Source organism: Haemaphysalis longicornis, unplaced genomic scaffold, assembly GCF_048455015.1.
Source record: "Haemaphysalis longicornis isolate Haplotype H1 unplaced genomic scaffold, Haemaphysalis longicornis Haplotype H1 scaffold_8, whole genome shotgun sequence".
In the NCBI taxonomy this organism is placed as follows: domain Eukaryota; kingdom Metazoa; phylum Arthropoda; class Arachnida; order Ixodida; family Ixodidae; genus Haemaphysalis; species Haemaphysalis longicornis.
The window spans coordinates 20,108,929-20,135,255 of record NW_027526445.1 but is presented as its reverse complement, the minus strand read 5'-3'; the positions used below and the strand labels follow the sequence as shown (position 1 = coordinate 20,135,255).

General features: G+C 50.7%; 7 non-coding genes across 7 annotated transcripts; all 7 read right to left on the bottom strand.

Moving 5' to 3' along the window:
- Window positions 1–1,939: 1,939 nt before the first annotated feature.
- Window positions 1,940–2,012, bottom strand: Trnat-ggu (transfer RNA threonine (anticodon GGU)). The gene has a single exon. It is a non-coding gene; the product is annotated as a tRNA-Thr (tRNA).
- Window positions 2,013–5,646: 3,634 nt separating this feature from the next.
- On the bottom strand, window positions 5,647–5,719 carry Trnan-guu (transfer RNA asparagine (anticodon GUU)). Its single transcript has one exon. It is a non-coding gene; the product is annotated as a tRNA-Asn (tRNA).
- Window positions 5,720–8,423: 2,704 nt separating this feature from the next.
- On the bottom strand, window positions 8,424–8,496 carry Trnan-guu (transfer RNA asparagine (anticodon GUU)). The gene has a single exon. It is a non-coding gene; the product is annotated as a tRNA-Asn (tRNA).
- A 390-nt stretch (window positions 8,497–8,886) lies between these two features.
- Trnat-agu (transfer RNA threonine (anticodon AGU)) lies at window positions 8,887–8,959 on the bottom strand. Its single transcript has one exon. It is a non-coding gene; the product is annotated as a tRNA-Thr (tRNA).
- Window positions 8,960–11,204: 2,245 nt separating this feature from the next.
- Trnat-ggu (transfer RNA threonine (anticodon GGU)) lies at window positions 11,205–11,277 on the bottom strand. The gene has a single exon. It is a non-coding gene; the product is annotated as a tRNA-Thr (tRNA).
- A 5,489-nt stretch (window positions 11,278–16,766) lies between these two features.
- Trnat-ggu (transfer RNA threonine (anticodon GGU)) lies at window positions 16,767–16,839 on the bottom strand. The gene has a single exon. It is a non-coding gene; the product is annotated as a tRNA-Thr (tRNA).
- A 1,316-nt stretch (window positions 16,840–18,155) lies between these two features.
- On the bottom strand, window positions 18,156–18,228 carry Trnat-agu (transfer RNA threonine (anticodon AGU)). The gene has a single exon. It is a non-coding gene; the product is annotated as a tRNA-Thr (tRNA).
- Window positions 18,229–26,327: the final 8,099 nt, after the last annotated feature.

The window sequence follows — 26,327 nt, the reverse complement described above, 5'->3', positions numbered from 1 at the left end:
TCGGAAAGCAAAGGGGAGGTTGTGGTGGGTCATAGAAAGAGATGAAGAATTTTTTTAGTCGAAAAGCAAGTGGTGAAAAAATGCCCGCCGTGTGGGATCCGAACACGCGACCTCCAGAATACCGGTCTGGTGCTATAACCACTACGCTACCGGCGGGGCTGTTTCCCCATCACTTTCTCGTGTATTTATGTTAAGGTATTTTTGTTTCCTGCACTTGGGGGTGGTACCTTGCGCCACTCGGACCACTCGGGGTGAAGGGTACCTTCTTTTTAACCCCCGGGCCGTGACTCGAGTGTCTACGACATGTCGAGGGTGGTCGACCAGCGTTGAACCCTCTTAAGCTCCCTTTGGCACCAAGACTGCCAGAACAGAGGCCCTCGGTAAGCATGTAGCGAATCGGAAAATGGGAAATGAGGGGCTCCGTGAAATAAGACAGAAAATAAGGCTTGGCAGTCAAGAAAACCTGGGAAAGCAAAGGGGAGGTTGTGGTGGGTCATAGAAAGAGATGAAAAATGTTTTGAGTCGAAAAGAAAGTGGTGAACAAATGCCCGCCGGGTGGGATCCGAACCCACGAAATCCAGAATACCGGTCTGGTGCGATAACCACTACGCTACTGACGGGGCTGTTTCCCCAGCATTTTCTCGAGTAATATTGTTAAGGAATTTTTGTTTCCTGCACTTGGGGGTGGTAGCCTGCGCCACTCGGACCACTCGGTGTGAAGGGGACCTTCTTTTTAACCCCCGGGCCGTGACTCGAGTGTCTACGACATGTCGAGGGTGGTCGACCAGCGTTGAACTCTCTTAAGCTCCCTTTGGCACCAAGACTGCCAGAACAGAGGCCCTCGGTAAGCATGTAGTGAATCAGAAAATGGGAAATGAGGGGCTCCGTGAAATAAGACACAAAATAAGGGTTGGCAGTCAAGAAAACCTCGGAAAGCAAAGCGGAGGTTGTGGTGGGTCATCGAAAGAGATGAAAAATATTTTGAGTCGAAAAGGAAGTGGTGAACAAATGCCCGCCGGGTGGGATCCGACCCCACGACCTCCAGAACACCGGTCTGGTGCGATAACCACTACGCTACTGACGGGGCTGTTTCCCCAGCACTTTCTCGGGTATTTATGTTAAGGTATTTTTGTTTCCTGCACTTGGGGGTGGTAGCCAGCGCCACTCGCACCAGTCGGGGTGGAGGGAACCTTTTTTTTAATGCCCGGGCCGTGACTCGAGTGTCTACGACATGTCGAGAGTGGTCGACCAGTGTTGAACCCTCTTAAGCTCCCTTTGGCACCAAGACTGCAAGAACAGAGGCCCTCGCTAAGCATGTAGCGAATAAGAAAATGGGAAATGAGAGGATCCGTGAAATAGGACAGAAAATAAGGGTTGGCAGTCAAAAAAACATCGGAAAGCAAAGGGGAGGTTGTGGTGGGTCATAGAAAGAGATGAAGAATTTTTTGAGTCGAAAAGAAAGTGGTGAACAAAAGCCCGCCGGGTGGGATCCGAACCCACGACCTCCAGAATACCGGTCTGGTGCGATAACCACTACGCTACCAGCGGGGCTGTTTTCCCAGCACTTTCTCGGGTATTTATGTTAAAGTATTTTTGTTTCCTGCACTTGGGGGTTGTAACCAGCGCCATTCGGACCGCTCGGGGTGAAGGGGACCTTCTTTTTAACCCCCGGGCCGTGACTCGAGTGTCTACGACATGTCGAGAGTGTTCGACTAGCGTTAAACCCTCTTAAGCTCCCTTTGGCACCCAGACTGCCAGAACAGAGGCCCTCCATAAGCATGTAGCGAATCCGAAAATGGGAAATGAGTCGCTCCGTGAAATAAGACAGAAAATAAGGGTTGGCATTCAAGAAAACCTCGGAAAGGAAAGCGGAGGTTGTGGTTGGTCATAGAAAGAGATGAAGAATTTTTTTGAGTCGAAAGAAAGTGGTGAAAAAATGCCCGCCGGGTGGGATCCGAACCCACGACCTCCAGAATACCGGTCTGGTGCGATAACCACTACGCTACCGGCGGGGCTGTTTCCCAATCACTTTCTGGGGTATTTATGTTAAGGTATTTTTGTTTCCTGCACTTGGGGGTGGTAGCCTGCGCCACTCGGACCACTCGGGGTGAAGGGGACCTTCTTTTTAACCCCCAGGCCGTGACTCGAGTGTCTACGACATGTCGAGAGTGGTCGACCAGTGTTGAACCTTCTTAAGCTCCCTTTGGCACCAAGACTGCCCAAACAGAGGCCCTCGCTAAGCATGTAGCGAATCAAAAAATGGGAAATGAGGGCTCCATGAAATAAGACAGAAAATAGGGGTTGGAAGTCAAAAAAACCTTGGAAAGCAAAGGGGAGGTTGTGGTGGGTCATAGAAAGAGATGAAGAATTTTTTGAGTCGAAAAGCAAGTGGTGAAAAAATGCCCGCCGGGTGGGATCCGAACATGCGACCTCCAGAATACTGGTCTGGTGCGATAACCACTACGCTACCGGCGGGGCTGTATCCCCATCACTTTCTCGTGTATTTATGTTAAGGTATTTGTGTTTCCTGCACTTGGGGGTGGTAGCCTGCGCCACTCGGACCACTCGGGGTGAAGGGTACCTTCTTTTTAACCCCCGGGCCGTGACTCGAGTGTCTACGACATGTCGAGGGTGGTCGACCAGCGTTGAACCCTCTTAAGCTCCTTTTGGCACCAAGACTGCCAGAACAGAGGCCCTCGTTAAGCATGTAGCGAATCAGAAAATGGGAAATGAGGGGCTCCGTGAATAAAGACAGAAAATAAGGGTTGGCAGTCAAGAAAACCTCGGAAAGCAAAGGGGAGGTTGTGGTGGGTCATAGAAAGAGATGAAAAATATTTTGAGTCGAAAAGAAAGTGGTGAACAAATGCCCGCCGGGTGGGATCCGAACCCACGACCTCCAGAATACCGGTCTGGTGCGATAACCACTATGCTACTGACGGGGCTGTTTCCCCAGCACTTTCTGGGGTATTTATGTTAAGGTATTTTTGTTTCCTGCACTTGGGGGTGGTACCAGCACCACTCGCACCAGTCGGGGTGAAGGGAACCTTCTTTTTATTCCCCGGGCCGTGACTCGAGTGTCTACGACATGTCGAGAGTGGTCGACCAGCGTTGAACCCTCTTAAGCTCCCTTTGGCACCAAGACTGCCAGAACAGGGGCCCTCGCTAAGCATGTAGCGAATCAGAAAATGGGAAATGAGGGGCTCCGTGAAATAAGACAGAAAATAAGGCTTGGCAGTCAAGAAAACCTCGGAAAGCAAAGGGGAGGTTGTGGTGGGTCATAGAAAGAGATGAAGAATTTTTTGAGTCGAAAAGAAAGTGGTAAACAAATGCCCGCCGGGTGGCATCCGAACCCATGACCTCCAGAATACTGGTCTGGTGCGATAACCACTACGCTACCAGCGGGGCTGTTTCCCCAGCACTTTCTCGGTATTTATGTTAAAGTATTTTTGTTTCCTGCACTTGGGGGTGGTAACCAGCGCCATTCGGACTGCTCGGGGTGAAGGGGACCTTCTTTTTAACTCCCGGGCCGTGACTCGAGTGTCTACGACATGTCGAGAGTGGTCGACCAGCGTTGAACTCTCTTAAGCTCCCTTTGGCACCAAGACTGCCAGAACAGAGGCCCTCGGTAAGCATGTAGCGAATCAGAAAATGGGAAATGAGGGGCTCCGTGAAATAAGACCGAAAATAAGGGTTGGCAGTAAAAAAAACCTCGGAAAGCAAAGGGGAGGTTGTGGTGGGTCATAGAAAGAGATGAAGAATTTTTTTAGTCGAAAAGCAAGTGGTGAAAAAATGCCCGCCGTGTGGGATCCGAACACGCGACCTCCAGAATACCGGTCTGGTGCTATAACCACTACGCTACCGGCGGGGCTGTTTCCCCAGCATTTTCTCGGGTAATAATGTTAAGGAATGTTTGTTTCCTGCACTTGGGGTGGTAGCCTGCGCTACTCGGACAACTCGGTGTGAAGGGGACCTTCTTTTTAACCCCCGGGCCGTGACTCGAGTTACTACGACATGTCGAGGGTGGTCGACCAGCGTTGAACTCTCTTAAGCTCCCTTTGGCACCAAGACTGCCAGAACAGAGGCCCTCGGTAAGCATGTAGCGAATCAGAAAATGGGAAATGAGGGGCTCCGTGAAATAAGACAGAAAATAAGGGTCGGCAGTCAAGAAAACCACGGAAAGCAAAGGGGAGGTTGTGGTGGGTCATCGAAAGAGATGAAAAATATTTTGAGTCGAAAAGGAAGTGGTGAACAAATGCCCGCCGTGTGGGATCCGAACCCACGACCTCCAGAACACCGGTCTGGTGCGATAACCACTACGCTACAGACGGGGCTGTTTCCCCAGCACTTTCTCGGGTATTTATGTTAAGGTATTTTTGTTTCCTGCACTTGGGGGTGGTAGCCAGCGCCACTCGCACCAGTCGGGGTGAAGGGAACCTTTTTTTTAACCCCCGGGCCGTGACTCGAGTGTCTACGACACGTCGAGAGTGGTCGACCAGCGTTGAACCCTCTTACGCTCCCTTTGGCACCAAGACTACCAGAACAGAGGCCCTCGCTAAGCATGTAGCGAATCAGAAAATGGGAAATGAGGGGTTCCGTAAAATAAGACACAAAATAAGGGTTGGCTGTGAAGAAAACCTCGGAAAGCAAAGGGGAGGTTGTGGTGGGTCATAGAAAAAGATGAAAAATTTTTTGAGTCGAAAAGAAAGTGGTCAACAAATGCCCGCCGGGTGGAATCCGAACCCACGACCTCCAGAATAGCGGTCTAGTGCGATAACCACTACGCTGCCAGCGGGGCTGTTTCCCCAGCACTTTCTCGGGTATTTATGTTAAAGTATTTCTGTTTCCTGCACTTGGGGGTGGTAACCAGCGCCATTCCGACCGCTCGGGGTGAAGGGGACCTTATTTTTAACCCCCGTGCCGTGACTCCACTGTCTACGACATGTCGAGGGTGGTCGACCAGCGTTGAACCCTCTTAAGCTCCCTTTGGCACCAAGAATGCCAGAACAGAGGCCCTCGGTAAACATGTAGCGAATCAGAAAATGGGAAATGAGGGGCTCCGTGAAATAAGACAGAAAATAAGGGTTGGCAGTCAAGAAAACCTCGGAAAGCAACGGAGAGGTTGTGGTGGGTCATAGAAAGAGATGAAAAATATTTTGAGTCGAAAAGAAAGTGGTGAACAAATGCCAGCCGGGTGGGATTCGAACCCACGACCTCAAGAATACCGGTCTGGGGTGATAACCACTACGCTACTGACGGGGCTGTTTCCCCAGCACTTTCTCGGGTATTTATGTTAAGGTATTTTTGTTTCCGGCACTTGGGGGTGGTAGCCACCACCACTTGCACCAGTCGGGGTGAAGGGAACCTTCTTTTTAACCCCCGGGCCGTGACTCGAGTGTCTACGACATGTCGAGAGTGTTCGACCAGCGTTAACCCCTCTTAAGCTCCCTTTGGCACCCAGACTGCCAGAACAGAGGCCCTCCATAAGCATGTAGCGAATCCGAAAATGGGAAATGAGTGGCTCCGTGAAATAAGACAGAAAATAAGGCTTGGCAGTCAAGAAAACCTCGGAAAGCAAAGCGGAGGTTGTGGTGGGTCATAGAAAGAGATGAAGAAATTTTTGAGTCGAAAGAAAGTGGTGAAAAAATGCCCGCCGGGTGGGATCCGAACCCACGACCTCCAGAATAACGGTCTGGTGCGATAACCACTACGCTACTGACGGGGCTGTTTCCCCAGCACTTTCTGGGGTATTTATGTTAAGGTATTTTTGTTTCCTGCACTTGGGGGTGGTACCAGCGCCACTCCCACCAGTCGGGGTGAAGGGAACCTTCTTTTTAATCCCCGGGACGTGACTCGAGTGTCTACGACATGTCGAGAGTGGTCGACCAGCGTTGAACCCTCTTAAGCTCCCTTTGGCACCAAGACTGCCAGAACAGGGACCCTCGCTAAGCATGTAGCGAATCAGAAAATGGGAAATGAGGGGCTCCGTGAAATAAGACAGAAAATAAGGCTTGGCAGTCAAGAAAACCTCGGAAAGCAAAGGGGAGGTTGTGGTGGGTCATAGAAAGAGATGAAGAATTTTTTGAGTCGAAAAGAAAGTGGTAAACAAATGCCCGCCGGGTGGCATCCGAACCCATGACCTCCAGAATACTGGTCTGGTGCGATAACCACTACGCTACCAGCGGGGCTGTTTCCCCAGCACTTTCTCGGTATTTATGTTAAAGTATTTTTGTTTCCTGCACTTGGGGGTGGTAACCAGCGCCATTCGGACTGCTCGGGGTGAAGGGGACCTTCTTTTTAACTCCCGGGCCGTGACTCGAGTGTCTACGACATGTCGAGAGTGGTCGACCAGCGTTGAACTCTCTTAAGCTCCCTTTGGCACCAAGACTGCCAGAACAGAGGCCCTCGGTAAGCATGTAGCGAATCAGAAAATGGGAAATGAGGGGCTCCGTGAAATAAGACCGAAAATAAGGGTTGGCAGTAAAAAAAACCTCGGAAAGCAAAGGGGAGGTTGTGGTGGGTCATAGAAAGAGATGAATTTTTTGAGTCGAAAAGCAAGTGGTGAAAAAATGCCCGCCGTGTGGGATCCGAACACGCGACCTCCAGAATACCGGTCTGGTGCTATAACCACTACGCTACCGGCGGGGCTGTTTCCCCAGCATTTTCTCGGGTAATAATGTTAAGGAATGTTTGTTTCCTGCACTTGGGGTGGTAGCCTGCGCTACTCGGACAACTCGGTGTGAAGGGGACCTTCTTTTTAACCCCCGGGCCGTGACTCGAGTTACTACGACATGTCGAGGGTGGTCGACCAGCGTTGAACTCTCTTAAGCTCCCTTTGGCACCAAGACTGCCAGAACAGAGGCCCTCGGTAAGCATGTAGCGAATCAGAAAATGGGAAATGAGGGGCTCCGTGAAATAAGACAGAAAATAAGGGTCGGCAGTCAAGAAAACCACGGAAAGCAAAGGGGAGGTTGTGGTGGGTCATCGAAAGAGATGAAAAATATTTTGAGTCGAAAAGGAAGTGGTGAACAAATGCCCGCCGTGTGGGATCCGAACCCACGACCTCCAGAACACCGGTCTGGTGCGATAACCACTACGCTACAGACGGGGCTGTTTCCCCAGCACTTTCTCGGGTATTTATGTTAAGGTATTTTTGTTTCCTGCACTTGGGGGTGGTAGCCAGCGCCACTCGCACCAGTCGGGGTGAAGGGAACCTTTTTTTTAACCCCCGGGCCGTGACTCGAGTGTCTACGACACGTCGAGAGTGGTCGACCAGCGTTGAACCCTCTTACGCTCCCTTTGGCACCAAGACTACCAGAACAGAGGCCCTCGCTAAGCATGTAGCGAATCAGAAAATGGGAAATGAGGGGTTCCGTAAAATAAGACACAAAATAAGGGTTGGCTGTGAAGAAAACCTCGGAAAGCAAAGGGGAGGTTGTGGTGGGTCATAGAAAAAGATGAAAAATTTTTTGAGTCGAAAAGAAAGTGGTCAACAAATGCCCGCCGGGTGGAATCCGAACCCACGACCTCCAGAATAGCGGTCTAGTGCGATAACCACTACGCTGCCAGCGGGGCTGTTTCCCCAGCACTTTCTCGGGTATTTATGTTAAAGTATTTCTGTTTCCTGCACTTGGGGGTGGTAACCAGCGCCATTCCGACCGCTCGGGGTGAAGGGGACCTTATTTTTAACCCCCGTGCCGTGACTCCACTGTCTACGACATGTCGAGGGTGGTCGACCAGCGTTGAACCCTCTTAAGCTCCCTTTGGCACCAAGAATGCCAGAACAGAGGCCCTCGGTAAACATGTAGCGAATCAGAAAATGGGAAATGAGGGGCTCCGTGAAATAAGACAGAAAATAAGGGTTGGCAGTCAAGAAAACCTCGGAAAGCAACGGAGAGGTTGTGGTGGGTCATAGAAAGAGATGAAAAATATTTTGAGTCGAAAAGAAAGTGGTGAACAAATGCCAGCCGGGTGGGATTCGAACCCACGACCTCCGGAATACCGGTCTGGGGTGATAACCACTACGCTACTGACGGGGCTGTTTCCCCAGCACTTTCTCGGGTATTTATGTTAAGGTATTTTTGTTTCCGGCACTTGGGGGTGGTAGCCACCACCACTTGCACCAGTCGGGGTGAAGGGAACCTTCTTTTTAACCCCCGGGCCGTGACTCGAGTGTCTACGACATGTCGAGAGTGTTCGACCAGCGTTAACCCCTCTTAAGCTCCCTTTGGCACCCAGACTGCCAGAACAGAGGCCCTCCATAAGCATGTAGCGAATCCGAAAATGGGAAATGAGTGGCTCCGTGAAATAAGACAGAAAATAAGGCTTGGCAGTCAAGAAAACCTCGGAAAGCAAAGCGGAGGTTGTGGTGGGTCATAGAAAGAGATGAAGAAATTTTTGAGTCGAAAGAAAGTGGTGAAAAAATGCCCGCCGGGTGGGATCCGAACCCACGACCTCCAGAATAACGGTCTGGTGCGATAACCACTACGCTACTGACGGGGCTGTTTCCCCAGCACTTTCTGGGGTATTTATGTTAAGGTATTTTTGTTTCCTGCACTTGGGGGTGGTACCAGCGCCACTCCCACCAGTCGGGGTGAAGGGAACCTTCTTTTTAATCCCCGGGACGTGACTCGAGTGTCTACGACATGTCGAGAGTGGTCGACCAGCGTTGAACCCTCTTAAGCTCCCTTTGGCACCAAGACTGCCAGAACAGGGACCCTCGCTAAGCATGTAGCGAATCAGAAAATGGGAAATGAGGGGCTCCGTGAAATAAGACAGAAAATAAGGCTTGGCAGTCAAGAAAACCTCGGAAAGCAAAGGGGAGGTTGTGGTGGGTCATAGAAAGAGATGAAGAATTTTTTGAGTCGAAAAGAAAGTGGTGAACAAATACCCGCCGGGTGGCATCCGAACCCACGACCTCCAGAATACTGGTCTGGTGCGATAACCACTACGCTACCAGCGGGGCTGTTTCCCCAGCACTTTCTCGGTATTTATGTTAAAGTATTTTTGTTTCCTGCACTTGGGGGTGGTAACCAGCGCCATTCAGACCGCTCGGGGTGAAGGGGACCTTCTTTTTAACTCCCGGGCCGTGACTCGAGTGTCTACGACATGTCGAGAGTGGTCGACCAGCGTTGAACCCTCTTAAGCTCCCTTTGGCACCAAGACTGCCAGAACAGAGGCCCTCGCTAAGCATGTAGCGAATCAGAAAATGGGAAATGAGTGGCTCCGTGAAATAAGACAGAAAATAAGGGTTGGCAGTCAAGAAAACCTCGGAAAGCAAAGCGGAGGTTGTGGTGGGTCATAGAAAGAGATGAAAAATTTTTTGAGTCAAAAAGAAAGTGGTGAACAAATGCCCGCCGGGTGGGATCCGATCCCACGACCTCCAGAATACCGGTCTGGCGCGATAACCACTACGCTACCGGCGGGGCTTTTTCCCATCACTTTCTCGAGTATTTATGTTAAGGTATTTTTGTTTCCTGCACTTGGGGGTGGTAGCCTGCGCCATTCAGACCACTCGGGGTGCAGGGGACCTTCTTTGTAACCCCCGGGCCGTGACTCGAGTGTCTACGACATGTCGAGAGTGGTCGACCAGCGTTGAACCCTCTGAAGCTCCCTTTGGCACCAAGACTGCCAGAACAAGGTCCCTCGCTAAGCATGTGGCGAATCAGAAAATGGGAAATGAGTGGCTCCGTGAAATAAGACAGAAAATAAGGGTTGGCAGTCAAGAAAACCTCAGAAAGCAAAGGGGAGGTTGTGGTGGGTCATAGAAAGAGATGAAAAATATTTTGAGTCGAAAAGAAAGTGGTGAACAAATGCCCGCCGGGTGGGATCCGAACCCACGACCTCCAGAATACCGGTCTGGTGCGATAACCACTACGCTACTGACGGGGCTGTTTCCCCAGCATTTTCTCGGGTATTAATGTTAAGGAATTTTTGTTTCCTGCACTTGGGGGTGGTAGCCTGCGCCACTCGGACAACTCGGTGTGAAGGGGACCTTCCTTTTAACCCCCGGGCCGTGACTCGAGTGTCTACGACATGTCGAGGGTGGTCGACCAGCGTTGAACTCTCTTAAGCTCGCTTTGGCACCAAGACTGCCCGAACAGAGGCCCTCGGTAAGCATGTAGCGAATCAGAAAATGGGAAATGAGGGGCTCCGTGAAATAAGACAGAAAATAAGGGTCGGCAGTCAAGAAAACCACGGAAAGCAAAGGGGAGGTTGTGGTGGGTCATCGAAAGAGATGAAAAATATTTTGAGTCGAAAAGGAAGTGGTGAACAAATGCCCGCCGGGTGGGATCCGAACCCACGACCTCCAAAACACCGGTCTGGTGCGATAACCACTACGCTACTGACGGTTCTGTTTCCCCAGCACTTTCTCGGGTATTTATGTTAAGGTATTTTTGTTTCCTGCACTTGGGGGTGGTAGCCAGCGCCACTCGCACCAGTCGGGGTGAAGGGAACCTTTTTTTTAATCCCCGGGCCGTGACTCGAGTGTCTACGACATGTCAAGAGTGGTCGACCAGCGTTGAACCCTCTTAAGCTCCCTTTGGCACCAAGACTGCCAGAACAGAGGCCCTCGCTAAGCATGTAGCGAATAAGAAAATGGGAAATGAGAGGATCCGTGAAATAAGACAGAAAATAAGGGTTGGCAGTCAAAAAAACCTCGGAAAGCAAAGGGGAGGTTGTGGTGGGTCATAGAAAGAGATGAAGAATTTTTTGAGTCGAAAAGAAAGTGGTGAACAAATGCCCGCCGGGTGGGATCCGAACCCACGACCTCCAGAATACCGGTCTGGTGCGATAACCACTACGCTACCAGCGGGGCTGTTTCCCCAGCACTTTCTCGGGTATTTATGCTAAAGTATTTTTGTTTCCTGCACTTGGGGGTTGTAACCAGCGCCATTCGGACCGCTCGGGGTGAAGGGGACCTTCTTTTTAACCCCCGGGCCGTGACTCGAGTGTCTACGACATGTCGAGAGTGTTCGACCAGCGTTAAACCCTCTTAAGCTCCCTTTGGCACCCAGACTGCCAGAACAGAGGCCCTCCATAAGCATGTAGCGAATCCGAAAATGGGAAATGAGTGGCTCCGTGAAATAAGACAGAAAATAAGGGTTGGCAGTCAAGAAAACCTCGGAAAGCAAAGCGGAGGTTGTGGTTGGTCATAGAAAGAGATGAAGAATTTTTTTGAGTCGAAAGAAAGTGGTGAAAAAATGCCCGCCGGGTGGGATCCGAACCCACGACCTCCAGAATACCGGTCTGGTGCGATAACCACTACGCTACCGGCGGGGCTGTTTCCCAATCACTTTCTGGGGTATTTATGTTAAGGTATTTTTGTTTCCTGCACTGTGGGGTGGTAGCCTGCGCCACTCGGACCACTCGGGGTGAAGGGGACCTTCTTTTTAACCCCCAGGCCGTGACTCGAGTGTCTACGACATGTCGAGAGTGGTCGACCAGTGTTTAACCTTCTTAAGCTCCCTTTGGCACCAAGACTGCCCAAACAGAGGCCCTCGCTAAGCATGTAGCGAATCAAAAAATGGGAAATGAGTGGCTCCATGAAATAAGACAGAAAATAGGGGTTGGAAGTCAAAAAAACCTTGGAAAGCAAAGGGGAGGTTGTGGGGGGTCATAGAAAGAGATGAAGAATTTTTTGAGTCGAAAAGCAAGTGGTGAAAAAATGCCCGCCGGGTGGGATCCGAACATGCGACCTCCAGAATACTGGTCTGGTGCGATAACTACTACGCTACCGGCGGGGCTGTTTCCCCATCACTTTCTCATGTATTTATGTTAAGGTATTTGTGTTTCCTGCACTTGGGGGTGGTAGCCTGCGCCACTCGGACCACTCGGGGTGAAGGGTACCTTCTTTTTAACCACCGGGCCGTGACTCGAGTGTCTACGACATGTCGAGGGTGGTCGACCAGCGTTGAACCCTCTTAAGCTCGCTTTGGCACCAAGACTGCCAGAACAGAGGCCCTCAGTAAGCATGTAGCGAATCAGAAAATGGGAAATGAGGGGCTCCGTGAATAAAGACAGAAAATAAGGGTTGGCAGTCAAGAAAACCTCGGAAAGCAAAGGGGAGGTTGTGGTGGGTCATAGAAAGATATGAAAAATATTTTGAGTCGAAAAGAAAGTGGTGAACAAATGCCCGCCGGGTGGGATCGGAACCCACGACCTCCAGAATACCGGTCTGGTGCGATAACCACTAAGCTACTGACGGGGCTGTTTCCCCAGCACTTTCTGGGGTATTTATGTTAAGGTATTTTTGTTTCCTGCACTTGGGGGTGGTACCAGCACCACTCGCACCAGTCGGGGTGAAGGGAACCTTCTTTTTATTCCCCGGGCCGTGACTCGAGTGTCTACGACATGTCGAGAGTGGTCGACCAGCGTTGAACCCTCTTAAGCTCCCTTTGGCACCAAGACTGCCAGAACAGGGGCCCTCGCTAAGCATGTAGCGAATCAGAAAATGGGAAATGAGGGGCTCCGTGAAATAAGACAGAAAATAAGGCTTGGCAGTCAAGAAAACCTCGGAAAGCAAAGGGGAGGTTGTGGTGGGTCATAGAAAGAGATGAAAAATTTTTTGAGTCGAAAAGCAAGTGGTGAAAAAATGCCCGCCGTGTGGGATCCGAACACGCGACCTCCAGAATACCGGTCTGGTGCTATAACCACTACGCTACCGGCAAGGCTGTTTCCCCATCACTTTCTCGTGTATTTATGTTAAGGCATTTTTGTTTCCTGCACTTGGGGGTGGTAGCCAGCGCCACTCGCACCAGTCGGGGTGAAGGGAACCTTTTTTTTAATCCCCGGGCCGTGACTCGAGTGTCTACGACATGTCGAGAGTGGTCGACCAGCGTTGAACCCTCTTAAGCTCCCTTTGGCACCAAGACTGCAAGAACAGAGGCCCTCGCTAAGCATGTAGCGAATAAGAAAATGGAAAATGAGAGGATCCGTGAAATAAGACAGAAAATAAGGGTTGGCAGTCAAAAAAACCTCGGAAAGCAAAGGGGAGGTTGTGGTGGGTCATAGAAAGAGATGAAGAATTTTTTGAGTCGAAAAGAAAGTGGTGAACAAATGCCCGCCGGGTGGGATCCGAACCCACGACCTCCAGAATACCGGTCTGGTGCGATAACCACTACGCTACCAGCGGGGCTGTTTCCCCAGCACTTTCTCGGGTATTTATGGTAAAGTATTTTTGTTTCCTGCACTTGGGGGTTGTAACCAGCGCCATTCGGACCGCTCGGGGTGAAGGGGACCTTCTTTTTAACCCCCGGGCCGTGACTCGAGTGTCTACGACATGTCGAGAGTGTTCAACCAGCGTTAAACCCTCTTAAGCTCCCTTTGGCACCCAGACTGCCATAACAGAGGCCCTCCATAAGCATGTAGCGAATCCGAAAATGGGAAATGAGTCGCTCCGTGAAATAAGACAGAAAATAAGGGTTGGCAGTCAAGAAAACCTCGGAAAGCAAAGCGGAGGTTGTGGTTGGTCATAGAAAGAGATGAATTTTTTTGAGTCGAAAGAAAGTGGTGAAAAAATGCCCGCCGGGTGGGATCCGAACCCACGACCTCCAGAATACCGGTTTGGTGCGATAACCACTACGCTACCGGCGGGGCTGTTTCCCAATCACTTTCTGGGGTATTTATGTTAAGGTATTTTTGTTTCCTGCACTTGGGGGTGGTAGCCTGCGCCACTCGGACCACTCGGGGTGAAGGGGACGTTCTTTTTAACTCCCAGGCCGTGACTCGAGTGTCTACGACATGTCGAGAGTGGTCGACCAGTGTTGAACCTTCTTAAGCTCCCTGTGGCACCAAGACTGCCCAAACAGAGGCCCTCGCTAAGCATGTAGCGAATCAAAAAATGGGAAATGAGGGGCTCCATGAAATAAGACAGAAAATAGGGGTTGGAAGTCAAAAAAACCTTGGAAAGCAAAGGGGAGGTTGTGTGGGTCATAGAAAGAGATGAAGAATTTTTTTAGTCGAAAAGCAAGTGGTGAAAAAATGCCCGCCGGGTGGGATCCGAACATGCGACCTCCAGAATACTGGTCTGGTGCGATAACCACTAGGCTACCGGCGGGGCTGTTTCCCCATCACTTTCTCGTGTATTTATGTTAAGGTATTTGTGTTTCCTGCACTTGGGGGTGGTAGCCTGCGCCACTCAGACCACTGGGGGTGAAGGGTACCTTCTTTTTAACCCCCGGGCTGTGACTCGAGTGTCTACGACATGTCGAGGGTGGTCGACCAGCGTTGAACCCTCTTAAGCTCCCTTTGGCACCAAGACTGCCAGAACAGAGGCCCTCGGTAAGCATGTAGCGAATCAGAAAATGGGAAATGAGGGGCTCCGTGAATAAAGACAGAAAATGAGGGTTGGCAGTCAAGAAAACCTCGGAAAGCAAAGGGGAGGTTGTGGTGGGTCATAGAAAGAGATGAAAAATATTTTGAGTCGAAAAGAAAGTGGTGAACAAATGCCCGCTGGGTGGGATCCGAACCCACGACCTCCAGAATACCGGTCTGGTGCGATAACCACTATGCTACTGACGGGGCTGTTTCCCCAGCACTTTCTGGGGTATTTATGTTAAGGTATTTTTGTTTCCTGCACTTGGGGGTGGTATCAGCACCACTCGCAACAGTCGGGGTGAAGGGAACCTTCTTTTTATTCCCCGGGCCGTGACTCGAGTGTCTACGACATGTCGAGAGTGGTCGACCAGCGTTGAACCCTCTTAAGCTCCCTTTGGCACCAAGACTGCCAGAACAGGGGCCCTCGCTAAGCATGTAGCGAATCAGAAAATGGGAAATGAGGGGCTCCGTGAAATAAGACAGAAAATAAGGCTTGGCAGTCAAGAAAACCTCGGAAAGCAAAGGGGAGGTTGTGGTGGGTCATAGAAAGAGATGAAGAATTTTTTGAGTCGAAAAGCAAGTGGTGAAAAAATGCCCGCCGTGTGGGATCCGAACACGCGACCTCCAGAATACCGGTCTGGTGCTATAACCACTACGCTACCGGCAAGGCTGTTTCCTTATCACTTTCTCGTGTATTTATGTTAAAGCATTTTTGTTTCCTGCACTTGGGGGTGGTAGCCTGCGCCACTCGGACCACTCGGGGTGAAGGGTACCTTCTTTTTAACCCCCGGGCCGTGACTCGAGTGTCTACGACATGTCGAGGGTGGTCGACCAGCGTTGAACCCTCTTAAGCTCCCTTTGGCACCAAGACTGCCAGAACAGAGGCCCTCGGTAAGCATGTAGCGAATCAGAAAATGGGAAATGAGGCGCTCCGTGAAATAAGACAGAAAATAAGGCTTGGCAGTAAAGAAAACCTCAGAAAGCAAAGGGGAGGTTGTGGTGGGTCATAGAAAGAGATGAAAAATATTTTGAGTCGAAAAGAAAGTGGTGAACAAATGCCCGCCGGGTGGGATCCGAACCCAACACCCTCCAGAATACCGGTCTGGTGCGATAACCACTACGCTACTGACGGGGCTGTTTCCCCAGCACTTTCTGGGGTATTTATGTTAAGGTATTTTTGTTTCCTGCACTTGGGGGTGGTACCAGCACCACTCGCACCAGTCGGGGTGAAGGGAACCTTCTTTTTATTCCCCGGGCCGTGACTCGAGTGTCTACGACATGTCGAGAGTGGTCGACCAGCGTTGAACCCTCTTAAGCTCCCTTTGGCACCAAGACTGCCAGAACCGGGGCCCTCGCTAAGCATGTAGCGAATCAGAAAATGGGAAATGAGGGGCTCCGTGAAATAAGACAGAAAATAAGGCTTGGCAGTCAAGAAAACCTCGGAAAGCAAAGGGGAGGTTGTGGTGGGTCATAGAAAGAGATGAAGAATTTTTTTGAGTCGAAAGAAAGTGGTGAAAAAATGCCCGCCGGGTGGGATCCGAACCCACGACCTCCAGAATACCGGTCTGGTGCGATAACCACTACGCTACTGACGGTTCTGTTTCCCCAGCACTTTCTCGGGTATTTATGTTAAGGTATTTTTGTTTCCTGCACTTGGGGGTGGTAGCCAGCGCCACTCGCACCAGTCGGGGTGAAGGGAACCTTTTTTTTAATCCCCGGGCCGTGACTCGAGTGTCTACGACATGTCGAGAGTGGTCTACCAGCGTTGAACCCTCTTAAGCTCACTTTGGCACCAAGACTGCAAGAACAGAGGCCCTCGCTAAGCATGTAGCGAATAAGAAAATGGGAAATGAGAGGATCCGTGAAATAAGACAGAAAATAAGGGTTGGCAGTCAAAAAAACCTCGGAAAGCAAAGGGGAGGTTGTGGTGGGTCATAGAAAGAGATGAAGAATTTTTTGAGTCGAAAAGAAAGTGGTGAACAAATGCCCGCCGGGTGGGATCTGAACCCACGACCTCCAGAATACCGGTCTGGTGCGATAACCACTACGCTACCAGCGGGGCTGTTTCCCCAGCACTTTCTCGGGTATTTATGTTAAAGTATTTTTGTTTCCTGCACTTGGGGGTTGTAACCAGCGCCATTCGGACCGCTCGGGGTGAAGGGGACCTTCTTTTTAACCCCCGGGCCGTGACTCGAGTGTCTACGACATGTCGAGAGTGTTCGACCAGCGTTAAACCCTCTTAAGCTCCCTTTGGCACCCAGACTGCCAGAACAGAGGCCCTCCATAAGCATGTAGCGAATCCGAAAATGGGAAATGAGTCGCTCCGTGAAATAAGACAGAAAATAAGGGTTGGCAGTCAAGAAAACCTCGGAAAGCAAAGCGGAGGTTGTGGTTGGTCATAGAAAGAGATGAAGAATTTTTTTGAGTCGAAAGAAAGTGGTGAAAAAATGCCCGCCGGGTGGGATCCGAACCCACGACCTCCAGAATACCGGTCTGGTGCGATAACCACTACGCTACCGGCGGGGCTGTTTCCCAATCACTTTCTGGGGTATTTATGTTAAGGTATTTTTGTTTCCTGCACTTGGGGGTGGTAGCCTGCGCCACTCGGACCACTCGGGGTGAAGGGGACCTTCTTTTTAACCCCCAGGCCGTGACTCGAGTGTCTACGACATGTCGAGAGTGGTCGACCAGTGTTGAACCTTCTTAAGCTCCCTTTGGCACCAAGACTGCGCAAACCGAGGCCCTCGCTAAGCATGTAGCGAATCAAAAAATGGGAAATGAGGGGCTCCATGAAATAAGACAGAAAATAGGGGTTGGAAGTCAAAAAACCTTGGAAAGCTAAGGGGAGGTTGTGGTGGGTCATAGAAAGAGATGAAGAATTTTTTGAGTCGAAAAGCAAGTGGTGAAAAAATGCCCGCCGGGTGGGATCCGAACATGCGACCTCCAGAATACTGGTCTCGTGCGATAACCACTAGGCTACCGGCGGGGCTGTTTCCCCATCACTTTCTCGTGTATTTATGTTAAGGTATTTGTGTTTCCTGCACTTGGGGGTGGTAGCCTGCGCCACTCGGACCACACGGGGTGAAGGGTACCTTCTTTTTAACCCCCGGGCCGTGACTCGAGTGTCTACGACATGTCGGGGGTGTCGACCAGCGTTGAACCCTCTTAAGCTCCCTTTGGCACCAAGACTGCCAGAACAGAGGCCCTCGGTAAGCATGTAGCGAATCAGAAAATGGGAAATGAGGGGCTCCGTGATTAAAGACAGAAAATGAGGGTTGGCAGTCAAGAAAACCTCGGAAAGCAAAGGGGAGGTTGTGGTGGGTCATAGAAAGAGATGAAAAATATTTTGAGTCGAAAAGAAAGTGGTGAACAAATGCCCGCCGGGTGGGATCCGAACCCAAGACCTCCAGAATGCCGGTCTGGTGCGATAACCACTATGCTACTGACGGGGCTGTTTCCCCAGCACTTTCTGGGGTATTTATGTTAAGGTATTTTTGTTTCCTGCACTTGGGGGTGGTATCAGCACCACTCGCACCAGTCGGGGTGAAGGGAACCTTCTTTTTATTCCCCGGGCCATGACTCGAGTGTCTTTGACATGTCGAGAGTGGTCGACCAGCGTTGAACCCTCTTAAGCTCCCTTTGGCACCAAGACTGCCAGAACAGGGGCCCTCGCTAAGCATGTAGCGAATCAGAAAATGGGAAATGAGGGGCTACGTGAAATAAGACAGAAAATAAGGCTTGGCAGTCAAGAAAACCTCGGAAAGCAAAGGGGAGGTTGTGGTGGGTCATAGAAAGAGATGAAGAATTTTTTGAGTCGAAAAGAAAGTGGTAAACAAATGCCCGCCGGGTGGCATCCGAACCCACGACCTCCAGAATACTGGTCTGGTGCGATAACCACTACGCTACCAGCGGGGCTGTTTCCCCAGCACTTTCTCGGTATTTATGTTAAAGTATTTTTGTTTCCTGCACTTGGGGGTGGTAACCAGCGCCATTCGGACTGCTCGGGGTGAAGGGGACCTTCTTTTTAACTCCCGGGCCGTGACTCGAGTGTCTACGACATGTCGAGAGTGGTCGACCAGCGTTGAACCCTCTTAAGCTCCCTTTGGCACCAAGACTGCCAGAACAGAGGCCCTCGCTAAGCATGTAGCGAATCAGAAAATGGGAAATGAGTGGCTCCGTGAAATAAGACAGAAAATAAGGGTTGGCAGTCAAGAAAACCTCGGAAAGCAAAGCGGAGGTTGTGGTGGGTCATAGAAAGAGATGAAAATTTTTTGAGTCAAAAAGAAAGTGGTGAACAAATGCCCGCCGGGTGGGATCCGATCCCACGACCTCCAGAATACCGGTCTGGCGCGATAACCACTACGCTACCGGCGGGGCTGTTTCCCATCACTTTCTCGGGAATTTATGCTAAGGTATTTTTGTTTCCTGCACTTGGGGGTGGTAGCCTGCGCCAGTCAGACCACTCGGGGTGCAGGGGACCTTCTTTTTAACCCCCAGGCCGTGACTCGAGTGTCTAGGACATGTCGAGAGTGGTCGACCAGTGTTGAACCTTCTTAAGCTCCCTTTGGCACCAAGACTGCCCAAACAGAGGCCCTCGCTAAGCATGTAGCGAATCAAAAAATGGGAAATGAGGGGCTCCATGAAATAAGACAGAAAATAGGGGTTGGAAGTAAAAAAAAACCTTGGAAAGCAAAGGGGAGGTTGTGGTGGGTCATAGAAAGAGATGAAGAATTTTTTGAGTCGAAAAGCAAGTGGTGAAAAAATGCCCGCCGGGTGGGATCCGAACATGCGACCTCCAGAATACTGGTCTGGTGCGATAACCACTAGGCTACCGGCGGGGCTGTTTCCCCATCACTTTCTCGTGTATTTATGTTAAGGTATTTGTGTTTCCTGCACTTGGGGGTGGTAGCCTGCGCCACTCGGACCACTCGGGGTGAAGGGTACCTTCTTTTTAACCCCCGGGCCGTGACTCGAGTGTCTACGACATGTCGAGAGTGGTCGACCAGCGTTGAACCCTCTTAAGCTCCCTTTGGCACCAAGACTGCCAGAACAGGGGCCCTCGCTAAGCATGTAGCGAATCAGAAAATGGGAAATGAGGGGCTCCGTGAAATAAGACAGAAAATAAGGCTTGGCAGTCAAGAAAACCTCGGAAAGCAAAGGGGAGGTTGTGGTGGGTCATAGAAAGAGATGAAAAATATTTTGAGTCGAAAAGAAAGTGGTGAACAAATGCCCGCCGGGTGGGATCCGAACCCACGACCTCCAGAATACCGGTCTGGTGCGATAACCACTACGCTACTGGCGGGGCTGTTTCCCCAGCACTTTCTGGGGTATTTATGTTAAGGTATTTTTGTTTCCTGCACTTGGGGGTGGTACCAGCACCACTCGCACCAGTCGGGGTGAAGGGAACCTTCTTTTTATTCCCCGGGCCGTGACTCGAGTGTCTACGACATGTCGAGAGTGGTCGACCAGCGTTGAACCCTCTTAAGCTCCCTTTGGCACCAAGACTGCCAGAACAGGGGCCCTCGCTAAGCATGTAGCGAATCAGAAAATGGGAAATGAGGGGCTCCGTGAAATAAGACAGAAAATAAGGCTTGGCAGTCAAGAAAACCTCGGAAAGCAAATGGGAGGTTGTGGTGGGTCATAGAAAGAGATGAAGAATTTTTTGAGTCGAAAAGCAAGTGGTGAAAAAATGCCCGCCGTGTGGGATCCGAACACGCGACCTCCAGAATACCGGTCTGGTGATATAACCACTACGCTACCGGCAAGGCTGTTTCCCCATCACTTTCTCGTGTATTTATGTTAAGGCATTTTTGTTTCCTGCACTTGGGGGTGGTAGCCTGCGCCACTCGGACCACTCGGGGTGAAGGGTACCTTCTTTTTAACCCCCGGGCCGTGACTCGAGTGTCTACGACATGTCGAGGGTGGTCGACCAGCGTTGAACCCTCTTAAGCTCCCTTTGGCACCAAGACTGCCAGAACAGAGGCCCTCGGTAAGCATGTAGCGAATCAGAAAATGGGAAATGAGGGGCTCCGTGAAATAAGACAGAAAATAAGGCTTGGCAGTCAAGAAAACCTCAGAAAGCAAAGGGGAGGTTGTGGTGGGTCATAGAAAGAGATGAAAAATATTTTGAGTCGAAAAGAAAGTGGTGAACAAATGCCCGCTGGGTGGGATCCGAACCCACGACCTCCAGAATACCGGTCTGGTGCGATAACCACTACGCTACTGACGGTTCTGTTTCCCCAGCACTTTCTCGGGTATTTATGTTAAGGTATTTTTGTTTCCTGCACTTGGGGGTGGTAGCCAGCGCCACTCGCACCAGTCGGGGTGAAGGGAACCTTTTTTTTAATCCCCGGGCCGTGACTCGAGTGTCTACGACATGTCGAGAGTGGTCGACCAGCGTTGAACCCTCTTAAGCTCCCTTTGGCACCCAGACTGCCAGAACAGAGGCCCTCCATAAGCATGTAGCGAATCCGAAAATGGGAAATGAGTCGCTCCGTGAAATAAGACAGAAAATAAGGGTTGGCAGTCAAGAAAACCTCGGAAAGCAAAGCGGAGGTTGTGGTTGGTCATAGAAAGAGATGAAGAATTTTTTTGAGTCGAAAGAAAGTGGTGAAAAAATGCCCGCCGGGTGGGATCCGAACCCACGACCTCCAGAATACCGGTTTGGTGCGATAACCACTACGCTACCGGCGGGGCTGTTTCCCAAATCACTTTCTGGGGTATTTATGTTAAGGTATTTTTGTTTCCTGCACTTGGGGGTGGTAGCCTGCGCCACTCGGACCACTCGGGGTGAAGGGGACCTTCTTTTTAACCCCCAGGCCGTGACTCGAGTGTCTACGACATGTCGAGAGTGGTCGACCAGTGTTGAACCTTCTTAAGCTCCCTTTGGCACCAAGACTGCCCAAACAGAGGCCCTCGCTAAGCATGTAGCGAATCAAAAAATGGGAAATGAGGGGCTCCATGAAATAAGACAGAAAATAGGGGTAGGTAGTAAAAAAAAACCTTGGAAAGCAAAGGGGAGGTTGTGGTGGGTCATAGAAAGAGATGAAGAATTTTTTGAGTCGAAAAGCAAGTGGTGAAAAAATGCCCGCCGGGTGGGATCCGAACATGCGACCTCCAGAATACTGGTCTGGTGCGATAACCACTAGGCTACCGGCGGGGCTGTTTCCCCATCACTTTCTCGTGTATTTATGTTAAGGTATTTGTGTTTCCTGCACTTGGGGGTGGTAGCCTGCGCCACTCGGACCACTCGGGGTGAAGGGTACCTTCTTTTTAACCCCCGGGCCGTGACTCGAGTGTCTACGACATGTCGAGAGTGGTCGACCAGCGTTGAACCCTCTTAAGCTCCCTTTGGCACCAAGACTGCCAGAACAGGGGCCCTCGCTAAGCATGTAGCGAATCAGAAAATGGGAAATGAGGGGCTCCGTGAAATAAGACAGAAAATAAGGCTTGGCAGTCAAGAAAACCTCGGAAAGCAAAGGGGAGGTTGTGGTGGGTCATAGAAAGAGATGAAAAATATTTTGAGTCGAAAAGAAAGTGGTGAACAAATGCCCGCCGGGTGGGATCCGAACCCACGACCTCCAGAATACCGGTCTGGTGCGATAACCACTACGCTACCGGCAAGGCTGTTTCCCCATCACTTTCTCGTGTATTTATGTTAAGGCATTTTTGTTTCCTGCACTTGGGGGTGGTAGCCTGCGCCGCTCGGACCACTCGGGGTGAAGGGTACCTTCTTTTTAACCCCCGGGCCGTGACTCGAGTGTCTACGACATGTCGAGGGTGGTCGACCAGCGTTGAACCCTCTTAAGCTCCCTTTGGCACCAAGACTGCCAGAACAGAGGCCCTCGGTAAGCATGTAGCGAATCAGAAAATGGGAAATGAGGGGCTCCGTGAAATAAGACAGAAAATAAGGCTTGGCAGTCAAGAAAACCTCAGAAAGCAAAGGGGAGGTTGTGGTGGGTCATAGAAAGAGATGAAAAATATTTTGAGTCGAAAAGAAAGTGGTGAACAAATGCCCGCTGGGTGGGATCCGAACCCACGACCTCCAGAATACCGGTCTGGTGCGATGACCACTACGCTACTGACGGTTCTGTTTCCCCAGCACTTTCTCGGGTATTTATGCTAAGGTATTTTTGTTTCCTGCACTTGGGGGTGGTAGCCAGCGCCACTCGCACCAGTCGGGGTGAAGGGAACCTTTTTTTTAATCCCCGGGCCGTGACTCGAGTGTCTACGACATGTCGAGAGTGGTCGACCAGCGTTGAACCCTCTTAAGCTCCCTTTGGCACCCAGACTGCCAGAACAGAGGCCCTCCATAAGCATGTAGCGAATCCGAAAATGGGAAATGAGTCGCTCCGTGAAATAAGACAGAAAATAAGGGTTGGCAGTCAAGAAAACCTCGGAAAAAAAAGCGGAGGTTGTGGTTGGTCATAGAAAGAGATGAAGAATTTTTTTGAGTCGAAAGAAAGTGGTGAAAAAATGCCCGCCGGGTGGGATCCGAACCCACGACCTCCAGAATACCGGTTTGGTGCGATAACCACTACGCTACCGGCGGGGCTGTTTCCCAAATCACTTTCTGGGGTATTTATGTTAAGGTATTTTTGTTTCCTGCACTTGGGGGTGGTAGCCTGCGCCACTCGGACCACTCGGGGTGAAGGGGACCTTCTTTTTAACCCCCAGGCCGTGACTCGAGTGTCTACGACATGTCGAGAGTGGTCGACCAGTGTTGAACCCTCTTAAGCTCCCTTTGGCACCAAGACTGCCAGAACAGAGGCCCTCGCTAAGCATGTAGCGAATCAGAAAATGGGAAATGAGTGGCTCCGTGAAATAAGACAGAAAATAGGGGTTGGCAGTCAAGAAAACCTCGGAAAGCAAAGCGGAGGTTGTGGTCGGTCATAGAAAGAGATGAAAAATTTTTTGAGTCAAAAAGAAAGTGGTGAACAAATGCCCGCCGGGTGGGATCCGATCCCACGACCTCCAGAATACCGGTCTGGCGCGATAACCACTACGCTACCGGCGGGGCTGTTTCCCATCACTTTCTCGGGAATTTATGTTAAGGTATTTTTGTTTCCTGCACTTGGGGGTGGTACCCTGCGCCAGTCAGACCACTCGGTGTGCAGGGGACCTTCTTTTTAACCCCCAGGCCGTGACTCGAGTGTCTACGACATGTCGAGAGTGGTCGACCAGTGTTGAACCTTCTTAAGCTCCCTTTGGCACCAAGACTGCCCAAACAGAGGCCCTCGCTAAGCATGTAGCGAATCAAAAAATGGGAAATGAGGGGCTCCATGAAATAAGACAGAAAATAGGGGTTGGAAGTAAAAAAAAACCTTGGAAAGCAAAGGGGAGGTTGTGGTGGGTCATAGAAAGAGATGAAGAATTTTTTGAGTCGAAAAGCAAGTGGTGAAAAAATGCCCGCCGGGTGGGATCCGAACATGCGACCTCCAGAATACTGGTCTGGTGCGATAACCGCTAGGCTACCGGCGGGGCTGTTTCCCCATCACTTTCTCGTGTATTTATGTTAAGGTATTTGTGTTTCCTGCACTTGGGGGTGGTAGCCTGCGCCACTCGGACCACTCGGGGTGAAGGGTACCTTCTTTTTAACCCCCGGGCCGTGACTCGAGTGTCTACGACATGTCGAGAGTGGTCGACCAGCTTTGAACCCTCTTAAGCTCCCTTTGGCACCAAGACTGCCAGAACAGGGGCCCTCGCTAAGCATGTAGCGAATCAGAAAATGGGAAATGAGGGGCTCCGTGAAGGAAGACAGAAAATAAGGCTTGGCAGTCAAGAAAACCTCAGAAAGCAAAGGGGAGGTTGTGGTGGGTCATAGAAAGAGATGAAAAATATTTTGAGTCGAAAAGAAAGTGGTGAACAAATGCCCGCCGGGTGGGATCCGAACCCACGACCTCCAGAATACCGGTCTGGTGCGATAACCACTACGCTACTGGCGGGGCTGTTTCCCCAGCACTTTCTGGGGTATTTATGTTAAGGTATTTTTGTTTCCTGCACTTGGGGGTGGTACCAGCACCACTCGCACCAGTCGGGGTGAAGGGAACCTTCTTTTTATTCCCCGGGCCGTGACTCCAGTGTCTACGACATGTCGAGAGTGGTCGACCAGCGTTGAACCCTCTTAAGCTCCCTTTGGCACCAAGACTGCCAGAACAGGGGCCCTCGCTAAGCATGTAGCGAATCAGAAAATGGGAAATGAGGGGCTCCGTGAAATAATACAGAAAATAAGGCTTGGCAGTCAAGAAAACCTCGGAAAGCAAAGCGGAGGTTGTGGTTGGTCATAGAAAGAGATGAAGAATTTTTTTGAGTCGAAAGAAAGTGGTGAAAAAATGGCCGCCGGGTGGGATCCGAACCCACGACCTCCAGAATACCGGTTTGGTGCGATAACCACTACGCTACCGGCGGGGCTGTTTCCCAAATCACTTTCTGGGGTATTTATGTTAAGGTATTTTTGTTTCCTGCACTTGGGGGTGGTAGCCTGCGCCACTCGGACCACTCGGGGTGAAGGGGACCTTCTTTTTAACCCCCAGGCCGTGACTCGAGTGTCTACGACATGTCGAGAGTGGTCGACCAGTGTTGAACCTTCTTAAGCTCCCTTTGGCACCAAGACTGCCCAAAAAGAGGCCCTCGCTAAGCATGTAGCGAATCGAAAAATGGGAAATGAGGGGCTCCATGAAATAAGACAGAAAATAGGGGTTCGAAGTAAAAAAAAACCTTGGAAAGCAAAGGGGAGGTTGTGGTGGGTCATAGAAAGAGATGAAGAATTTTTTGAGTCGAAAAGCAAGTGGTGAAAAAATGCCCGCCGGGTGGGATCCGAACATGCGACCTCCAGAATACTGGTCTGGTGCGATAACCACTAGGCTACCGGCGGGGCTGTTTCCCCATCACTTTCTCGTGTATTTATGTTAAGGTATTTGTGTTTCCTGCACTTGGGGGTGGTAGCCTGCGCCACTCGGACCACTCGGGGTGAAGGGTACCTTCTTTTTAACCCCCGGGCCGTGACTCGAGTGTCTACGACATGTCGAGAGTGGTCGACCAGCGTTGAACCCTCTTAAGCTCCCTTTGGCACCAAGACTGCCAGAACAGGGGCCCTCGCTAAGCATGTAGCGAATCAGAAAATGGGAAATGAGGGGCTCCGTGAAATAAGACAGAAAATAAGGCTTGGCAGTCAAGAAAACCTCGGAAAGCAAAGGGGAGGTTGTGGTGGGTCATAGAAAGAGATGAAAAATATTTTGAGTCGAAAAGAAAGTGGTGAACAAATGCCCGCCGGGTGGGATCCGAACCCACGACCTCCAGAATACCGGTCTGGTGCGATAACCACTACGCTACTGGCGGGGCTGTTTCCCCAGCACTTTCTGGGGTATTTATGTTAAGGTATTTTTGTTTCCTGCACTTGGGGGTGGTACCAGCACCACTCGCACCAGTCGGGGTGAAGGGAACCTTCTTTTTATTCCCCGGGCCGTGACTCGAGTGTCTACGACATGTCGAGAGTGGTCGACCAGCGTTGAACCCTCTTAAGCTCCCTTTGGCACCAAGACTGCCAGATCAGGGGCCCTCGCTAAGCATGTAGCGAATCAGAAAATGGGAAATGAGGGGCTCCATGAAATAAGACAGAAAATAGGGGTTGGAAGTAAAAAAAAACCTTGGAAAGCAAAGGGGAGGTTGTGGTGGGTCATAGAAAGAGATGAAGAATTTTTTGAGTCGAAAAGCAAGTGGTGAAAAAATGCCCGCCGGGTGGGATCCGAACATGCGAAATCCAGAATACTGGTCTGGTGCGATAACCACTAGGCTACCGGCGGGGCTGTTTCCCCATCACTTTCTCGTGTATTTATGTTAAGGTATTTGTGTTTCCTGCACTTGGGGGTGGTAGCCTGCGCCACTCGGACCACTCGGGGTGAAGGGTACCTTCTTTTTAACCCCCGGGCCGTGACTCGAGTGTCTACGACATGTCGAGAGTGGTCGACCAGCGTTGAACCCTCTTAAGCTCCCTTTGGCACCAAGACTGCCAG